The following is a 19,325-nucleotide window of genomic DNA, read 5'->3' on the forward strand; positions in this document are numbered from 1 at the left end:
AATCTGAAGTGTCCTCGCACCAGGCCCCCCATACAGTAGTTGAGTAGAAGCGGGGCGGCTGTCCTGCTTTTACCACCATTACTGTTTTTGTAAATATTCCACCCCACGCTCCACTCATGGTTGATATCCTGGCCCTCTGCAGGGCTTTAGCACATGCAGAGAGTCCCACTAGAACTGAGTGTCTTTAATCTGCTCCTTATAGGTAACGTTTTGTGCTTGAGCTCAGGCCAAAGAAATTGGTGGCTCTGACTGCAATCTTTGCTGTCCAATTGCAATCCTTTAGCCCTTTGTAGTAGCTGCTCCTCCACAGCCTCATGCTCTGCTGGATCAGAAACACTGAACAGTTAATGAGATCCTGCAGACATCATTTGGCCAAAGTGTCCCCCCCAGTACCATTCAGTGTCAGATGAGCTGGCTGAAGCCCAATCATCTGCATTTGCCTCCAGGGGACAGAAACGTGCGTTTATCTGGAGGGGACTCGAAGTCTATTGCTTCACCCCTGTCACTCCACACTGGCTCACCTGATGACTCATCTGACTCTGGCTCCTTCCAAGTGGGGTGGCGACAGGGCGGACAGTGGCAGCTGGCTTGTCTGGGGTTCCTCCCCACTCTGGCATGGTAGCTCCACTGGTTGCTATCGAGCATGGTAGCTCCAATGGTTGCTGAGGATGTCCCAAGCACACTGTAGCCCCCCCCCCCAATAGCTGATTGCCATGGGCAACAACAGCTTCAACAGGGGTGAACAGCGGTGCTAGATATGGCGAGAACATACAATTATATAGCAACTGGAATATAGGTTTACTTAAAATGTGTGTGTGTGTGAGTAAGCACACATAATGTTAAAACACTTGTTAAAACATAATGTCCATGAATGATCCGAGATCTTGTATGATTAGCACCTGTAGGCAGCTCCCCAAGATCCCTTTCACACTAGGGTGCTTTGCAGGCGCTACAGTGCTAAAAATAGCGCCTGAAAATCTCCCTGAAACAGCCGCTGCTTGGTCTTCAATGTGAAACCCCCGAGGGCTTTTACACTGGCGTGGTGCGCTAGCAGGACGGTTAAAAAAAAGTCCTGCTAACAATGGAATCAATGGGGCAGCGCGGCTATACCACCGGCAATCGTACTAGAATGTCCCATACACAATCAGATCAAATCGTGCAATTCGGTAAACACACTGAATTAAACGTGCAACGTGCTGGGCAGCCAATCCATCCGTGATGATCCGTGCAAATAGTGCTAATGCTATGCAATTACCTCACCGCTGTAGGTAAACAGCGAAAATAGTAATGGACACCAAGGTAGCCAGGGATGATTGCAGGGATGGCTGTATAACAGGCTCTTTTGGAGACTTCTCTAACTTCCTCACTTGTGATGAATGGTGGATAAACTCAGGGGAATAGACCAAAGAGAACTGCCATAGTGTAGTATTTAAAATGTGTAAAATTTATTGCAAAATTAAAACTACTCACAAGCAAAGCAGGAGTATGCACATTGACAGACAGCAAATAGACCGGATATGGATGTCACTTCCGGGTTCCTACGCGTTACGTCGTCAAGACTTCAACTGGGATTTGATCTGATTGTGTATGGGACATTCTAGTACGATTCACGGTTGTCACTTGGATCAAGAATTTGTTTTTATTGTTCACAGCAACATTTTGGTTCAACTTTTTACACATTTAATGATGTTTACACATTTTTTTGTATATGAATTTTGATACTTATGGTGAATTCATGTTTTTTGCACACATAGTCACTTTATGATTTATTGCAGCACAATTTTGGCTTTTAAGCTCATCGCTATATATTATGCACAGAGTCACTTTTTGATCTATTTATGCATGGTTGCACTTTATATAATTTCCTAATCACGAATATATTTTGCACATTATTGGTTTTACTGTGGCTATTTAACTCTTTGAAATTAGCGCATCACACCTTCTTTATTTTATTTCTACTAGTGAAAGACAACTCATTTAGTGATTGCTGCTTTGTTCACTTGCTACTCTCGCTCTCCTCTATTTTACCCATAGAGCGCAGAAGTCCTTAGATACATATACCACCGGCAAAGCAGAGGCGCTTTGTGGTGGTTTTTAACCCTTTCTCGGCCGCTAAAAATAGCAGCGCTTTACCGCCGATGCACCTCCTGCCCCAGTGTGAAAGGGGTGTTAGAGTGAAGCGATGGACTCTGAATAGAAATGGGAACAGAGGGATGCCAGACTGAGTGCAGTATAAATCATATATTTAACTACTTCAGCCCAGGAAGAATTTACCCCCTCAATGACCAGAGCACTTTTTGCTATACGGCACTGCATCGCTTTAACTGACAATTGTGCGGTTGTGCGACGTTGCATCCAAACAAAATTGACGTCCTTTTTTTTCCCCACAAATAGAGCTTTCGTTTGGTAGAATTTGATCACCTCTGTAGTTATTTTTTGTGCTATAAACAAAAAAAGTGATAATTTTGAAAAAAAAGCAATATTTTTTACTTTTTACTATAATAAATATGCCCAAAAAAAAATAAAAAAACTAATTTTTTCCTCAGTTTAGGCCGATATGTATTCTTCTACTTATTTTGGTAAAAAAAAAAAAAAAATCGCAATAAGCGTATATTGATTGGTTTGCGCAGAAGTTATAGCGTCTACAAAATAGGGGATAGATTTATGGCATTTTTATTATTATTTTTTTTTATTAGTAAAGGTGGCGATCAGCGATTTTTATCATGACTTCGACATTATGGCAGACGCATCAGACACTATTTTGGGACCATTGCCATTTATACAGCGATCTGTGCTATAAAAATGCATTGATCATAAATGACACTGGCAGGAAAGGGGTTAAACACTAGGGTGCGATCAAGGGGTTAAGTGTGTCCTATGGAGTGATTCTAACTGTGGGTGGGGTGGGCTACCTAGGACATGACAGTGATCACTGCTCCCGATGACAGGGAGCAGTAGATCTGTCATGTCACTAGGCAGAACGGGGAAATGCCTTGTTTACATAGGTATCGGCCGCTCTTTGATACGATCACGGGACACCGGCAGACATCAAATCGGCGGCTCCTGCGGGCACAGTCACGGAGCACGCGGCGGGCCCACAATGCTGCATCTTAAAGAGGACGTACCTGTACGCCCATTTGTGCAGCCATGCCATTGTGCCAACGTATATCAGCGTGCACTGGTCGGCAAGCGGTTAATAAAAACAAGTAGTAACTCACAGGTTAAATTAGATGAGCTAAGTATGTGATGAAAATCGCTAGTCCTGGAATCTCATAAATGTCCTATTTGGCATCCTGTTTCTCCCTTTGCAGCCTGGGGCACTGGTGTTATCTTACAGGGATCCGGAGGAGGCTAGAAACTAGGAAGCAGGAAACGGAAAGCAGCTGGTCGTGACATCACAGGAACAGGAAATGTGATTATTTACAGTGGCAAGGAATGGTAATGCATTTCCAAGCTACAGCTTCTTCATCGTACCATGATTGGCTGGCAAACCTGGCAGTCTAAATACAGAGGAAATAGAAACAGAGATCTGATGGGCTGGCCCGGCCCATCATTCAAAAAGACAGATTTAAAGAGGTAGATGGTTGTAGACCTAAGTGAATGTAAATATGAGTAAAAGGGCTAGCTGATTAATAGTGGATGATGATAATTTTATGACTTTTGAAGAAATCGATCAAAGAATTATTGAATAAATACATAAATATATAAGTATAAATGTATAAATATACATCAGATATAAAATTTGCACGAGTTTGCGGGTATGGGCCACTTTAAAAATTATTTATTGTTTTTTTTTTTACATTGTCCCTTTAAGAAAAAAAAGGTCTCAGCCTAGGAGGCGGAGGCGATGGCTGGTTGCCCGGGATAAGTGGCGGAAGGCAGCGGGAGGGGGGTAGTCCCCTCCCGCTCCTTAGGATAACAGCCGAGCGGCTTTAGCAATTGTCAGTTAAAATGCCGCAATTCCCTATCGCAAAAAATGGTATGGTAATTAAGGGGGTAAATCCTTCGGGGGCTGAAGTGGTTAAGATAAATAGAACCTTCTGACTTTAGAACCACTTTAACTCTTGCTCCTCTGCCTACATAGGGGTCAAACTAAATTTACTTAAACTAGCAACAGTGAGGGTGCTACATTTGTGTCTGCAGAATAAATGAATAAGAACACTACCTTTTTATAGCTGTCACAGGAATGTAATATACTGATATGTCTACTGGAATTTGTAAATTGCTGGCAGGTGCTACATATAAAAAGTATTTGTCACAGCATTTATGTAGCTCACAGGGAATCTCTGCAGTAGCAACCAAGACAAGAAACTGGAAGTAAAAATATCCTGACCTTCTCTTCTGCACAAAGCACACAGGCAGGCATTTCTTTAAGCTGGTTTAATATACCCTAGCAAAAGTGTGTCCATTCTAAAACGGGCAATGTTGTGAACCATGTTAAGTTTTAGTTGGCAGCATGTACAGTGGATGAGTGAGGAGGACCTGGCATTGGACAGTACAGTATGTGCAGGAGAGGAGTGCAGATGGTATGACAGTGGCAGTATGTGCAAAAGAGGAGTGTGAAGGGAGAATAACAAGGAAAATAGTGTGGAGGGTATCAAATGTGGCAGCACGTACAGGAAAAGAGTACAGAAGGCATGACAGTGGGCGTTATGTATGGAAGAAGAATGTCAGAGGGTATGACAAGGGGCAGGAGAGGAGAACAAATCTGGTGTAATCTGTTGGTAAAGAAGGTCTGAGGCCCCAGCTGTGCCCTCTGCCCTACCTCTGCACCTGAGATTGGTGCACCGCAGCACCCTGCCATCAGAGCTGTAGCCTTTCAATTTGTAAAAATTGTTCAACAACAAGACAGTATGTGAAAGTGACCAGGTAGAATAAGCTAAATTGTGACAGGACCTGAAGAATCCCTGCTAAATATGTAAATTATATAACTATAGCCTTAATATGTTTTGGTAAATACCTGAAAAAAAACTAAAATTGTGCCAGTGTCCAAATATATATGGACCTGTGTGTATGTATGTATGTATGTATAGTATTATATATATATATCTATCTATCTATCTATCTATCTATCTATCTATCTATCTATATATATATATTGTAAGGGATCTTCCCGGGGTAGGGTGTGTTTGGACACAGTTCACAGCAGACTTGGAATTTATAAAGCAGATCTTGGCGTTTATTCGTGGTATAAACAGTCCAGCAAACAAAATATACAGCAACACCGTGCTTTCTAAGTACAACAAAAATAAAAGTCCTAGCCCGGCTGGGCGCTTACTAACAGGTTCTGCTCACCTATCTGACACTTACAAACACAGCGTCTTTCGCCTGGATATCGCAGGGTGAGTTTTAGCTCCAGCAGTGGCTGTGCTTGCAGCTTCCTTCAACACACAGATTGTTCATTCCCTGGCTGAGAGCAACCACCTGCAGACCCTGCAGTGCCTTTAGCTTCCCAGGCTAATTAGGATCAAAGCTCACCTGATCCCAAACCCAGAACTGGATCGGGGGATGTGGAATGACAGGTCCCTCTACCAAACCTACCTGCCATTCCATATAAACCCAGGCCCGGCAAAAATTAAATAACAACTCAGCAGCATATCGCTGCTGAGAAACTGATCCATCCTGGATTTACCATCTCACACTGTGTAGCAACCTAGGTGAGATGTACACCCCCTCGATCACTTCTCCAGTGACATGTCTACATATCCCCCCCCTCTTTTTCAGACCGGAGGGCTGAGCCTTTTGTCCCCACAGACAACTTACCCTTGACAATGCGTCAGCATTTGCCTGTAATTTCCCTGGCCTGTGTTCCACCGTGAAATTAAAGTTTTGTAGGGAGAGAAACCATCTAGTCACTCTTGCATTTCTCTCCTTGTTTAACTTCATCCATGTTAGGGGGGCATGGTCTGTCACCAACTTAAATTTCCTGCCTAGCAAGTAATACTTTAAAGATTCTAGGGCCCACTTCACTGCCAAACATTCTCGCTCCACAATGGCATAATTTTTCTCGGCCGGGGTTAGTTTTCTACTCAAGTACGTCACTGGATGCTCCTCACCATTCACTACTTGTGAGAGTACTGCACCTAAGCCTGTGTTAGAGGCATCTGTCTGGACCAGAAATTCTCGCCTGAAATCGGGGGTAACTAACACAGGTGGTTGGCACAAGGCAGACTTAAGGCTTTGGAAAGCCTTCTCGGCCTCTGGGGTCCACGTGACCATTGCTGTCTTTCCGCCCTTTGTCAAGTCAGTTAGTGGAGCAGCAACTGAGGCAAAGTTCGGCACAAATCTACGGTAATACCCCGTAATACCCAGGAAAGCTCTAACCTGTTTCCTTGTCAGGGGTCTAGGCCAATTCTGTATTGCCTCAATTTTATTTAGCTGTGGCTTAATCAACCCTCTCCCAATAATGTAGCCCAGATATTTGGCCTCTTCTAGGGCTAGAGCACACTTCTCGGCATTTATGGTCAACCCCGCATCACTTATGGCATCCAACACGGCCTGTACCTTACAGAGGTGACTTTCCCAATCAGGGCTAAAAATGACCACATCATCGAGGTAGGCAGCTGAGTAATCACGATGTGGTCGCAGAATCAAGTCCATCAACCTCTGGAAAGTTGCAGGCGCTCCATGTAACCCGAATGGCATCACTACATACTGGAATAGCCCATCAGGGGTGGAGAATGCAGTTTTCTCTTTAGCCTCACCAGAAAGTGGAATCTGCCAGTAGCCCTTTGTGAGATCGAGAGTGGTTATGTACCTGGCGTTACCCAACTTCTCAATCAACTCATCTACCCTGGGCATAGGATACGCATCGAACTTGGAGATCTCATTCAACTTTCTGAAATCGTTACAGAACCTCCAAGTTCCATTGGGCTTTGGGATTAGCACAATTGGGCTGGACCATTCACTCTGTGACACCTCAATTACCCCCAGAGCAAGCATACGTTTTACCTCGGCAGATACGGCTTCCCTATGTGCCTCCGGTATCCTATAGGGCTTAAGGTTTACTCTGCTTCTAGGCTCAGTTTCAATGTGATGATGGATGAGGTGTGTACGCCCTGGGAGGTCAGAGAACTTGTTTTTGTTTTTCTGTAAAAATTCCTGAGCCTCCTGTTTCTGTGACACTGATAGAGTATCACCTACCTTGACTGGAGGGATTGGTTGTGACAAATCATTAACAGTATTTGTCGCCACCAAGGATTCCCTGTCTTTCCAGGGCTTGATCAAGTTTATGTGATAAACTTGGAAAGGCTTCCTTCTACCTGGTTGGTGCACCTTGTAGTTCACCTCACTGATCTTTTCAACAATTTCATAAGGACCTTGCCACTTCGCCAAGAATTTACTCTCAACAGTGGGGACTAGTATAAGGACCCTATCGCCTGGGTTGAATGTCCTGATTCTTGCGGACCGGTTGTAAATTCTACTTTGGGCCTCTTGAGCTCTCTGGAGGTGTTCCCTTACCAGGGGCATTACAGTGGCTATACGGTCCTGCATTTGTGCTACATGCTCAATAACACTCTTGTATGGGGTGGACTCATTCTCCCATGTCTCTTTTGCAATGTCCAGTAGACCCCTAGGGTGATGACCATAGACCAACTCGAATGGTGAGAACCCTGTGGACGCTTGGGGCACCTCCCTAATAGCAAACATGAGGTAGGGTAATAAATGATCCCAGTCACGACCATCTTTTGCCACCACTTTCTTCAACATATGTTTCAAAGTTTTATTAAATCTCTCCACCAATCCGTCCGTCTGGGGGTGGTACACAGAGGTACGGATGTGTGAGATTTTAAATAGTTTGCATAATTCCTTCATTACTTTCGACATAAATGGCGTACCTTGGTCAGTTAGGATTTCTTTGGGGATCCCAGTCCTAGAGAACATATAAAACAACTCACGTGCAATTGTTTTAGATGCAGTGTTTCTTAAGGGTACAGCCTCAGGATAGCGGGTCGCATAATCCAGGACTACCAAAATATACTGGTGTCCTCTAGCTGACTTTACAATGGGACCCACTAAATCCATGGCAATACGCTCAAAAGGCACCTCTATAATAGGGAGCGAAACCAAAGGACTGCGAAAATGTGACACTGGGGCACTAACCTGACATGTGGGGCACGACTCACAGTATTTTTTAATGTCATCATATACCGCCGGCCAAAAAAACCTCTGGAGAACCCTCTCTCGCGTTTTGTCAGTCCCCAAGTGTCCCCCAAGAACATGGTTATGTGCCATGTCAAGCACCTGACGCCGGTACGGCTTAGGTACCAGAAGCTGTTCCACAATCTCATCTTTAACCTTATTGACTCTATAGAAAAGATCATTAGTCACCGAAAAATGTGGAAATCTTTTTTCAGCATCTGGTTCCTGAGGTACCCCGTTCATAACAGCAACCTGCTCTCTCGCATTTTTGAGAGTGGGGTCCTGTAATTGTGCAGTCCCAAAATTATCGCTAGACACCTCTAAGTCTAGTATATTTTGCTCAGTGGGAGGAGCCTCCTCCTCCCCAGCCAGGACCTGCAAAGGAAAACAATCATTTTCATCCTGCACATTTTTATCATTCACAGTGGACAAGGCAAGCCCCTTAGAGGTATCCTCACTCCTTTTGGGGATTTTTCTTTTTTCCCAAAGAGCCCAGAATAATGGAAAATCGCGCCCCAATATTACATTATGCATGAGGTTTTTAACCACACCCACTTCATATTGTACGGTGCCTTGTTCAGTCCCGACTTTAGCCAGCACTATAGGGTACACTTTTGTATCACCATGTATGCACACAACACTCATATGCTTTTTAGACTCTAAGTCCCCAGTCACCAGGCTAGCATGCACCAAGGTTACAAGGCTTCCTGAGTCCATTAACGCTTTAACAGGAAAGTCATTGATTGTGATGTTGCAGATTTGCGGTTCAGTCTCTAGTCCAGGAACTGCAGCACAAGATGGTTCCGCAAATAGCGACTGACGCCGGCTAGCGTCACATTCCATGGGTTCAGAGGTAAGAGGGCAATGGGCAGACACGTGTCCCGCCTCATGGCATCTCCAACACTGGATAGGGCCTGGTCTCTTTGGCAAGGAGTCCTTTTCAGAGCCCCTTAGCCACCCGGGACCATCACCAGTCTTTTGTCCCTGAGACACCACTTGAGCCCTTTTCCCCCCATCAGCACCCCTCCACACTCCCCCAATAGATGGAAGTCTCTTACCAGCTGACGGCACAGATCTGGCGCTCCGGGGAGGTGAAGATGCTGCAGGAACATCACGGAGGTAGTCCTCAGTCGCCTGGAACCTCTCCACAAGGTTGACAAGTTCGTTTGCGTTCCTAGGATCACCTTGTCCCACCCAGCGTTGCAGGTCAGTAGGAAGCGCTCGGAGGTAGCGATCCATCACGACCTTCTCTAGGATTTGTGCAGGAGTAGAAGTGTCTGGCTCCAACCACTTTCTTGCCAAATGGATTAGGTCATACATCTGGGACCTCGCTGATTTGTCCAGACTGTAGCTCCAGTTGCGTACCCTCCGGGCACGGACTGCAGTAGTAACTCCTAGTCGGGCAAGTATCTCCTCTTTTAGCCGAGTATAGTCCTTAACCTCTTGCTCACTGAGGTCATAGTAGGCCTTTTGAGGTTCACCTGTTAAATAGGGCGCAATTACCTCTGCCCACTCAGCGGCTGGTAACTTCTCTCGCTCAGCCACGCGCTCAAATACTGTTAGATAGGCCTCAACATCGTCCTCAGCAGTCATCTTTTGCAGCGCTTTCTGCACAGTCCTTCTCCCAAAAAAAATCTCTGGAGCGGCTCCCTCCATTGTGGGTGGATTAGCAACCACAGGCGCCTCTCGATTTACTATCAGGTGCTCGATAAGTTGTTGTTGGCTTTGGCGCAAAGCTTGCAACTCTTCCTTATGCATCTGATGTTGTGCCGCCATGTACTGTTCATGTCGTCTATTGGCCTCTGTCTGCGCCTGCTGTTGTTCAGCCATGGACTGTTCATGTCGTCTATTGGCCTCTGTCTGAGCCTGCTGTTGTTGCAAACTCACTTGCATAAACTGCTTCAGCATCTCCTCCATGTTGCTGGACTGTTCTTGGAGTGTAGTTGCAGCTTTCACCCAGGACATCAGCAGCTGTAGCCAAGTCTGTCCACACCGTTGCCCCTAGCAACCGTGTTGCCCGCATTCTCCACCAATTGTAAGGGATCTTCCCGGGGTAGGGTGTGTTTGGACACAGTTCACAGCAGACTTGGAATTTATAAAGCAGATCTTGGCGTTTATTCGTGGTATAAACAGTCCAGCAAACAAAATATACAGCAACACCGTGCTTTCTAAGTACAACAAAAATAAAAGTCCTAGCCCGGCTGGGCGCTTACTAACAGGTTCTGCTCACCTATCTGACACTTACAAACACAGCGTCTTTCGCCTGGATATCGCAGGGTGAGTTTTAGCTCCAGCAGTGGCTGTGCTTGCAGCTTCCTTCAACACACAGATTGTTCATTCCCTGGCTGAGAGCAAACACCTGCAGACCCTGCAGTGCCTTTAGCTTCCCAGGCTAATTAGGATCAAAGCTCACCTGATCCCAAACCCAGAACTGGATCGGGGGATGTGGAATGACAGGTCCCTCTACCAAACCTACCTGCCATTCCATATAAACCCAGGCCCGGCAAAAATTAAATAACAACTCAGCAGCATATCGCTGCTGAGAAACTGATCCATCCTGGATTTACCATCTCACACTGTGTAGCAACCTAGGTGAGATGTACACCCCCTCGATCACTTCTCCAGTGACATGTCTACAATATATATATATATATATATATATATATATAATATATATATATATAGTGATGGCAGGTGGCAAAATGGTTATGGGGGACTGCCCAGGCCATGAAGGGGCTATTTTTCTCAGGCAGTTATAGTGCCAAGCTGTCATACAGTGTGTTGGATTGATAAACGTGCAAGGGTTTGCCCTCAATCTTTATGAGGGAGTGAAACTGTGGCGTGTGAACATCCATTTACTTTACTTTTTTCTCTACTGCTATTCAAATACATTGTAATCATTCTAGTTATTTCCAGAAGTTCTAATTCTTACCTGCATGACTTCAGTTTTTTGGACACTAGCCATGAGAAAAATAGTTGTTCATTTATGCTAACAGTTCTAAGAATTGAGCTTACAGTAATGGTTTACGTTCCTTTTATTGGCTATACTGTATTTTATGTAATATAGTTATACTTTTTAGGATTGTATTACCGGTATGTTCATTTCTAACTTTAGACGTTTGCGCACAAAGGAGAATCCACAGAATAAACCATATTTGATTGGACTCACAAATGTTAAATAATGCTTTGACAAGGAGTCTTTTGCAGCACTTACCCCCGGAAGGGCTGCTGTAGATTACCTCAGGTCTCCCTTGCTAGTACAGAGACTGCCAGTCACAAGCACAGTGCAATCAACACCAACATTTCAGGCTCAGTCTAGAGCAGGGGTAGTGAATAAAAATTCAAGGAGGTCCAATTGCTAAAAAAAATATTCCGGCCAAGGTCCAAATCACGTACCATGAAAGGTTGTACGCGTCTTCTTTCCTTTTTTTGGGGCAAGCCACGCTTTTCCTACCATTTCATCCACACACACGGTAATACTCGGTATACACGGTAATACACGGTAATATGTAGCTGTAAATGTTCCCAATAGTGTTCCCCCTTACATCAGGTGCCCCTACCACAGTAATTCATTACATTGGGTGCCCCCCCCCCTTATACCAGGTGTCCCCATCAGAGTCCTCCCTTACATCAGGCATTCCCATCAAAGTGCCCACTTACATCAGGTTTCGTCATCAGAAGGCCCCCTTACATCTGGTGTCTCCCATCAGTGTGCCCCTTACATAATTTGTCCCCATCAGAGTGCCCTCTTACAATAGGTGCCATCATCAGAGTTTCTCTTTACATCAGGTGTCCCCTTTACATTAGATGTCCCCATCAGAGTGCCCCCTTACATTAGGTGCCCCCATCAGAGTGCCTCCTAACATCAGGTGTGCCCATCAGAGTGCCCCCACTAACATGTGCCCATCAACATGCCCCTTTAACATAAAAATGTGCCCATCAGCATGCTCCTTTAACATAAAAATGTGCCCATCAGCATGCCCCTTTAAAATAAAAATGTGCCCATCAGCATGCCCCTTTAAAATAAAAATGTGCCCATCAGCATGCCCATTTAACATAAAAATGTGCCCATCAGCATGCCCCTTTAACCACTTCAGCCCCAGAAGGATTTACCCCCTTCCTAACCAGGCTGTTTTTTGCGATACGGCACTGCGTCAATTTAACTGACAATTGCGCGGTCGTGTGCCAATGTACCCAAACCAAATGTACGTCCTTTTTTCCCCACAAATAGAGCTTTCTTTCTGTGTTCTTTGATCACCTTTTTTGAGCTATAAACAAAAAAGACTGATCATTTTGATTTTTTTTTTTACTATAATATCCCAAAAAATAACAAAAAAACGTTTCCTTAGTTTAGGCCGATATATATTCTTCTACTTATTTTTTATGGTAAGGGGCATGCTAATGGGTACAACAAAATGTGGCCACCAGAGTGTCCCTTAACATAAAATATGCCCATCAGAGTGCCTCTTAACATAAAATATGCCCATCAAAGTGAACCTTACATTAAATGTGCCCATCAATGTACCTCTCTAAACACCCCACATACCTTGAGGCAGGCAAGGAGTGGGAGCTAGCAGAGGTAACAAGCTGCAGGGGACGAGTGCTGCACCTGGAGTCTGCTGAAGGGGGCGGGGCATGTGTATAACTTTACACCTCGTGACCGGCCGAGTCAGAGCAGGGAGCCACGACGCGAGATGATGAGCAGCTGGGGGGGCGGGCATGTGCATATGACGTCATTGGTTGCAGGGACAATCGTGGCCCCAGCAACCAATGACTGCGGAGTGGGGATATGGCACTGGCGGCCTGTCACTCCTGTCTGGACTGCAGGCTGGCATTTAATGACAGCTGGTCTAGAGGATGTCTTTTTAGAATTTATTGCCATTAAAGTCTAAACCGCTGGCAACAAAAGTGAGTACACCCAAATTGGGCCTAATTAGCCATTTTCCCTCCCTGGTGTCATTTGACTTGTTAGTGTCACAAGGTCTCAGGTGCGAATGGGAAGCAGGTGTGTTAAATTTGGTGTTATCGCTCTCACTCTCTCATACTGGTCACTGAAAGCGCAACATGGCACCTCGTGGCAAAGAACTCTCTGAGGATCTGAAAAAAATAATTGTTGCTCTACATAAAGATGGCCTAGGCTATAAGAAGATTGCCACGACCCTGAAATTGAGCTGCAACACATTGGCCAAGACCATACAGCGGTTTAACAGGACAGGTTCCACTCAGAATAGGCCTCGCAATGGTCGACCAAAGAAGTTGAGTGCACGTGCTCAGCGTCATATCCAGAGGTTGTCTTTGGGAAATAGATGTATGAGTGCTGCCAGCATTGCTGCAGAGGCTGAAGGGGTGAGGGGTCAGCCTGTTTTTGCTCAGACCATACGCTGCACATTGCATCAAATTTGTCTGCATGGCTGTCGTCCCAGAAGGAAGCCTCTCCTACAGATTATGTACAAGAGAGCCTGCAAGCAGTTTGCTGAAGACAAGCAGACTAAGGACATGGATTACTGGAACCATGTCCTGTGATATGATGAGGCCAAGATAAACTTATTTGGTTGAGATGGTGTCAAGCGTGTGTGGCAGCAAAGAGGTGAGGAGTACAATGACAAGTGTGTCTTGCCCATAGTCAAGCATGGTGGTGGGAGTGTCATGGTCTGGGGCTGTATGAGTGCTGCTGGCACTGGGAAGCTACAGTTCATCGAGGGAACCATGAATGCCAACATGTACTGTGACATACTGAAGCAGAGCATGATCCTGCTGCATGGTGTCCAGCCGAGTTCGCATCCTCTCTATCTGGTTGCACATGTCATCAATGTGGCCATTCCAGGCCATGATCTGCCCAATTAATCTTTGGGCGCTGTCGCTGGAAAATGGCTCTGCCGCTTGCCCTTCCACAACCAGATCATCACCTAAAAAAAAAAAAAAATATTTATAACTATGCAGGCATAAATAGATTACCTTAAGCTGGGGTGTCAGACACTCACCTGGTGGGGTGCACATCTCACCCACTTCCTCCACCTCTCCTTCCTCCGGATCCTCGAGTGGGCTTGGGCTAACTACCCAATCAGGCTGGTGAGGTTGGGGGGTCCTGGGATCCTCTGACTGTTGTCTGAGTCTTTTCTCCCCTATGAGAATGAAACAAAAGGTATACTTAGCACTCTGATATTTGAGTCCAGAAATAGGAATATGAAACATTGCTTTTAAGTGGTGTACAATTGTCTGTTTAGTAAAAGATCCAAGTTGAAGACATGATTCGAATTCCATTTTAACCAAACTGCAATACTTACCTTTTTTGGCCAAGTTTCACAGATGGAGACACCTCAAGAATCCCTGGAGCCCCTGTGTGGGTTACCCTAAAAAAAATTCTATGGTGTCCCACACTACACTAGTGCTCCTGAGTCCAGATGTTGAAACAGCTGCTGTGTCCTCTCCTTACATTAGACTGAATAAAGTTTTAAAAACATTCTAGCTTGAAAGACATCTACACAACAATATCCTAAACTTATTTTATTAAGACAAATTATCCAAACCAAAATGCAGGTATAACCCTGTACCAGCTAAATACATCGTCATTTTTGACAAACTAACGATATTTACAGACATTGTATGTATTGGTAAACTAATGATATTTATGAACGATCATATAAATGGAACAGTATAAATGAAAAGCACATGGATCAACATGCAAGTTAAGTATCAGAGTAAGAACGCACGACAAGTACTTACTTTTTCTAAGCACCTTCTTGATTCTCCTAAACTGATTCGGCTCCCTCGATTTAAGGTCCGACCAGCACTTTCTCAATTGGTCTTTAGCCCGTCATACCCAAAATTGCTGCTCCAGAGTGGTCACAATTGAGGACATTATTTGGTCCTTACGCAAATTGGGTCAGGGGTACGGACCATTTTTACCATCATAGTCCTCCCTCCTCAAGATGTCCACCATCTCCACCATTTCTTCAAAGGCCAAGTTGGTGGCCTTAAATCTCCTCCTGGATCTGGATGTTTGGGGTTCTTGGCTTTCCACCATGCTAGTTCCAGATAATGTCTCCACCATCTTTATGTATATATTACCACTGCGCAACGAAGAGAGATGGGGCGTGGAAAATTTGTCACAAGGAACCTCAGGGGCGGGCGATGCGGGCGACGCAGGCGGAGCTTGACACATGCACAGTGTATATAAAGCTAGTACGCTGACGTACGTATGTCCAAACAGAAGTAGCGAGCATCCTAAACAAAGGTAAAATTTAAACTTGGCCCATCACAGTGGTCTATACTGCTTCAAAATGTATTCCTATATTGAGATAAGATACTGAGAGTTTGGACTGACATAGGTGTTTCTGTTTCTTATGTGTGTGTGTGTGTTGTGTATGTGTGTGTGCCCTATATTGGGATAAAGAGATAATACTGTGAGTTTGGACTGACATTAGTGTTTTTGTCTTGTGTATTGTCTTTCATAAAAAAATGAATCCCTTTAAGGAGAAGGAAATTATGAGTCATTTTTTTGACCTATACGAAGCTAACAGAAACCTGTGGGAGGTCAAGCACCCCTTGTATTTCAATAAACAAGCAAGGAAGGCAACACTGGGGACACTTCTGGAGTTTGTGAAGACTCGACTTCCCCAGGCAGACATTAAGTTTGTGGACGCTAAAATTGGGATCTTGCATTATATGTATAGGCGGGAGCACAACAAGATACAGAAGTCCCTCAAATCAGGAACAGTAGCAGATAAGGTTTATGAAGCTGTGGTACTGCAATTTCAAGTGCACTTTGCACTTGTAGTGCTAAATGAATTTGCTTTTGGAAATAACCCCCTATGTCAAATTAACAAGGGACACCAACCTCATTAATGTTCAGAAAAAATACAAGATAATAATGTTATTGTAGTAACTTGAAACTCCAAAAAAATTAAAATGGAAATCACTAGAATTTTTGATATTTTTAAAAAATTTTGAAAATATATATTGTTGAAATCTAAAATTAGAAAAGATGAGTCTAGAAAAGAAGTGTAAACATTATTTATGGAGATGCGACTTTTAAAACTAGAATATTAGTCATTAGATGAGGACAAATAATGAAGAAAGAAGTTTGTGAGAACTCTGTGTGAATATAAGTAGCAAAGCAACTTCATTCTTCTAGCATTATAAAGAAGAAAAGAATGCGCTATATTAAAAGATCACAGAATTAGCAGAGTGAGCGCTTCCGTCCTGTTCTTGCTTCAGAGCATGCGTCATTCTTGGTCCCCCAGACTAGCACACAGACGAACGGTTTGTCCACTAGAAAGCCGAGTCCGTCGGACAGATTTGAAGCATGTTTTATTTCTAAGTCCGGATGGGAAGAAAAAGTCCGCTGGAGCCCACACATGATCGAATTATCCAATGGATTTTGGTCCGGCGGACCAAGTCTGCTGGAAAGTCCGATCGTGTGTACGCGGCATTAGACTTCACGTCCTGTCTCTAGAAGCCACCGGTGATGTGGCTGATTCAGCTGGAGAATGTTGTAGGTTGGGCTACGGATGCGGGAAGTGGGGAACAATGAGGGGGAGAACTGTGGTAATATTACAGGCGACTTGTCTCAGTGAGGTGCTGTTCTATCCAACCTCTCTGGTGCAATAAAGTTTTTCCACATAAATTTGGTACCCAAACAGCTGGCACTTTCACCATGGGTAATACTAATACAGGCAGAGGCTATATTTATTCAACCTTTTGACAAACTGCCTAACTTGAGCTGCAAAGGTTCTGTTATTACACACAGTCTCTTAGTACCTCTCTCAGGTGACAGTCTGGTTAAGACCAGAACAGATGCTCTCCCAGTGTCTGTTCACTCTCACTGCTCGTGTAACAGCTTGTCTACAGGGAAAGAAGCCCTGAACCATAGAAGTCCCCTACACTGAAAGGGCTGTGCACACCTGCAGTCAGGCTGCTGCTTTCCAGTAAAATGTGAACACAAGCTTCATCCATCTCAAGTCTACAAAGCGGATGACCCTGCCCGGTGACCCCGCCCCTTATGACGTCACAGTCCCAGCATGCCCATACAGAAATAAAAAATGATCTGAAAACAAATCAATGCAACATAATGAATATAACAGAAGGAAATTATGTATTTTACAAATGACAACGAACTGAAACTAAACAACATTTTCCATTGTGCACAAGTCTAGGAGGCATAGTTTCAGAATTTTTCAGATAGGCCACTTTTTGCATGCCTGAGATAGATCTGGAATCAAATACAGATACAGGGGTTAAAATAGAATAGCAGTGATTGGTATAGGTCCCAAAAATGTGTCAAAAATGTCCGATGTGTCCGCCATAATGTCGCAGTCACAATAAAAATCGCTGATCGCCGCCATTACTAGTAAAAATAAAATTATTAATAAAAATGTCATAAAATTATCCCCTATTTTGTAAACGCTATAACTTTTGCGCAAACCAATCAAGAATCACTTATTGTGATTTTTTTTACCAAAAATATGTAGAAGAATACGTATCGGCCTAAACTGAGGGAAAAAAATGTTTTTTTATATATTTTTGGGGGATATTTATTATAACAAAAAGTAAAAAAATAATTTATTTTAATAAATTGTCGCTCTATTTTTGTTTATAGCGCAAAAAATTAAAACCACAGGGGTGATCAAATACCACCAAAAGAAATCTCTATTTGTGGGAAAAAAAGGACATCAATTTTGTTTGGGAGCCACGTCGAATGACCGCGCAATTGTCAGTTAACCACTTAAGGACTCTTTTTCAGATTTGGTGTTTACATGTTTAAAACAGTTTTTTTTGCTAGAAAATTACTTAGAACCCCCAAACATTTTATATTGTTTTTTTTCTAACACCCTAGAGAATAAAATGGCAGTCATTGAAATACTTTTTTTCACACCGTATTTGAGCAGCGGTCTTACAAGCGCACTTTTTTTTGGGAAAAAATTCACTTTTTTGAATAAAAAAATAAGACAACAGTAAAATTAGCCCAATTTTTTTATATTGTGAAAGATAATGGTACGCCGAGTAAATTGATACCCAACATGTCACGCTTCAAAATTGCGCCCGCTCGTGGAATGGCGTCAAACTTTTAGCCTCAAAAATCTCCATAAGCGACATTTAAAAAATTCTACAGGTTGCATTTTTTGGGTTACAGAGGAGCTCTAGGGCTAGAATTATTGCTCTCACTCTACCGATCGCGGCGATACCTCACATGTGTGGTTTGACCACCGTTTTCATATGCGGGCGCTACTCACGTATGCGCTCGCTTCTGTGCGCAAGCTTGTCGTGACGGGGTGTTTTTAAAAACCTTTTTTTTTCTTAATTATTTTAATTGATTTTATTTATTTTTACACTGTTTTAAAAAAAAAAATGGATCACTTTTATTCTTATTACAAGGAATGTAAAAAAGCATGACAGGTCCTCTTAAATATGAGATCTGGGGTCAAAAAGTCCTCAGATCTCATATTTGGACTAATATGAAAAAAAAAAAAAAAAAAAAAGAAAAAATGACATTTAAAAAAAATACACCTTTAAGAGGTATGGGCGGAAGTGACGTTTTGACGTCGCTCCCGCCCTCCTATGGTATAGAGACAAGTAGGGGCCATCTTAGTCTCACTCGTCTCCATACCCAGCTAGCAAAAGGACCCGATCGCCTCCGCCGCTACCGACGGCTCCGGTAAGCGGCGGAAGGTTCGGTAGTGCGGCGGGAGGGGGGGTGGCACCTCTCCCACCACCGATAGCGGTGATCTCGCGGCGAATCCACCGCGGAGACCACCGTTATCGTACAGCCGACCGGCGCCTGAAGAGATGGATAGCTCGTTTGTGGCAGCAACTGCTGCCGTTACCGAGATATCCCTCCTCAAAAATAGGACGTACATCGTCGTGCGCTGGTCGGTAAGTGGTTAAAGTGACGCAGTGCCGAATCGCGAAGTTGTCTGGTCTTTGACCAGCAAAATGGTTCGGGGCTGAAGTGGTTAAACAAATTATTGTGATATGAATACATATATGAACAAAGTTCAATATAAATGTGCCAAATGAATAAAGTGCTCATGAAAAAACGTCCACTATAAAATTGTGCTCCAGTGCTCCAAACCTGCTCCTTTTGAAAAAAGACAGCCTCTTACCAGATAGCATGGATCTCGATTACAGAGATCAGACAAGCCTGTGTGCAATTCACTAAAATATAGCAATGTTTAGCACTTGGG

At 43.9% G+C, this 19,325-nt stretch overlaps 1 protein-coding gene across 1 annotated transcript in view; it reads right to left on the bottom strand.

Annotated features, from left to right (window-relative positions):
• Positions 1 to 19,325, bottom strand: part of NTMT2 (N-terminal Xaa-Pro-Lys N-methyltransferase 2) — a 110,611-nt gene that overhangs the window by 69,297 nt on the left and 21,989 nt on the right. The window lies entirely within an intron of this gene.

This window comes from Lithobates pipiens, unplaced genomic scaffold (genome assembly GCF_037356315.1).
Source record: "Lithobates pipiens isolate NorthernLeopardFrog02 unplaced genomic scaffold, aLitPip1_a1.2 Scaffold_23, whole genome shotgun sequence".
Lineage (NCBI taxonomy): Eukaryota > Metazoa > Chordata > Amphibia > Anura > Ranidae > Lithobates > Lithobates pipiens.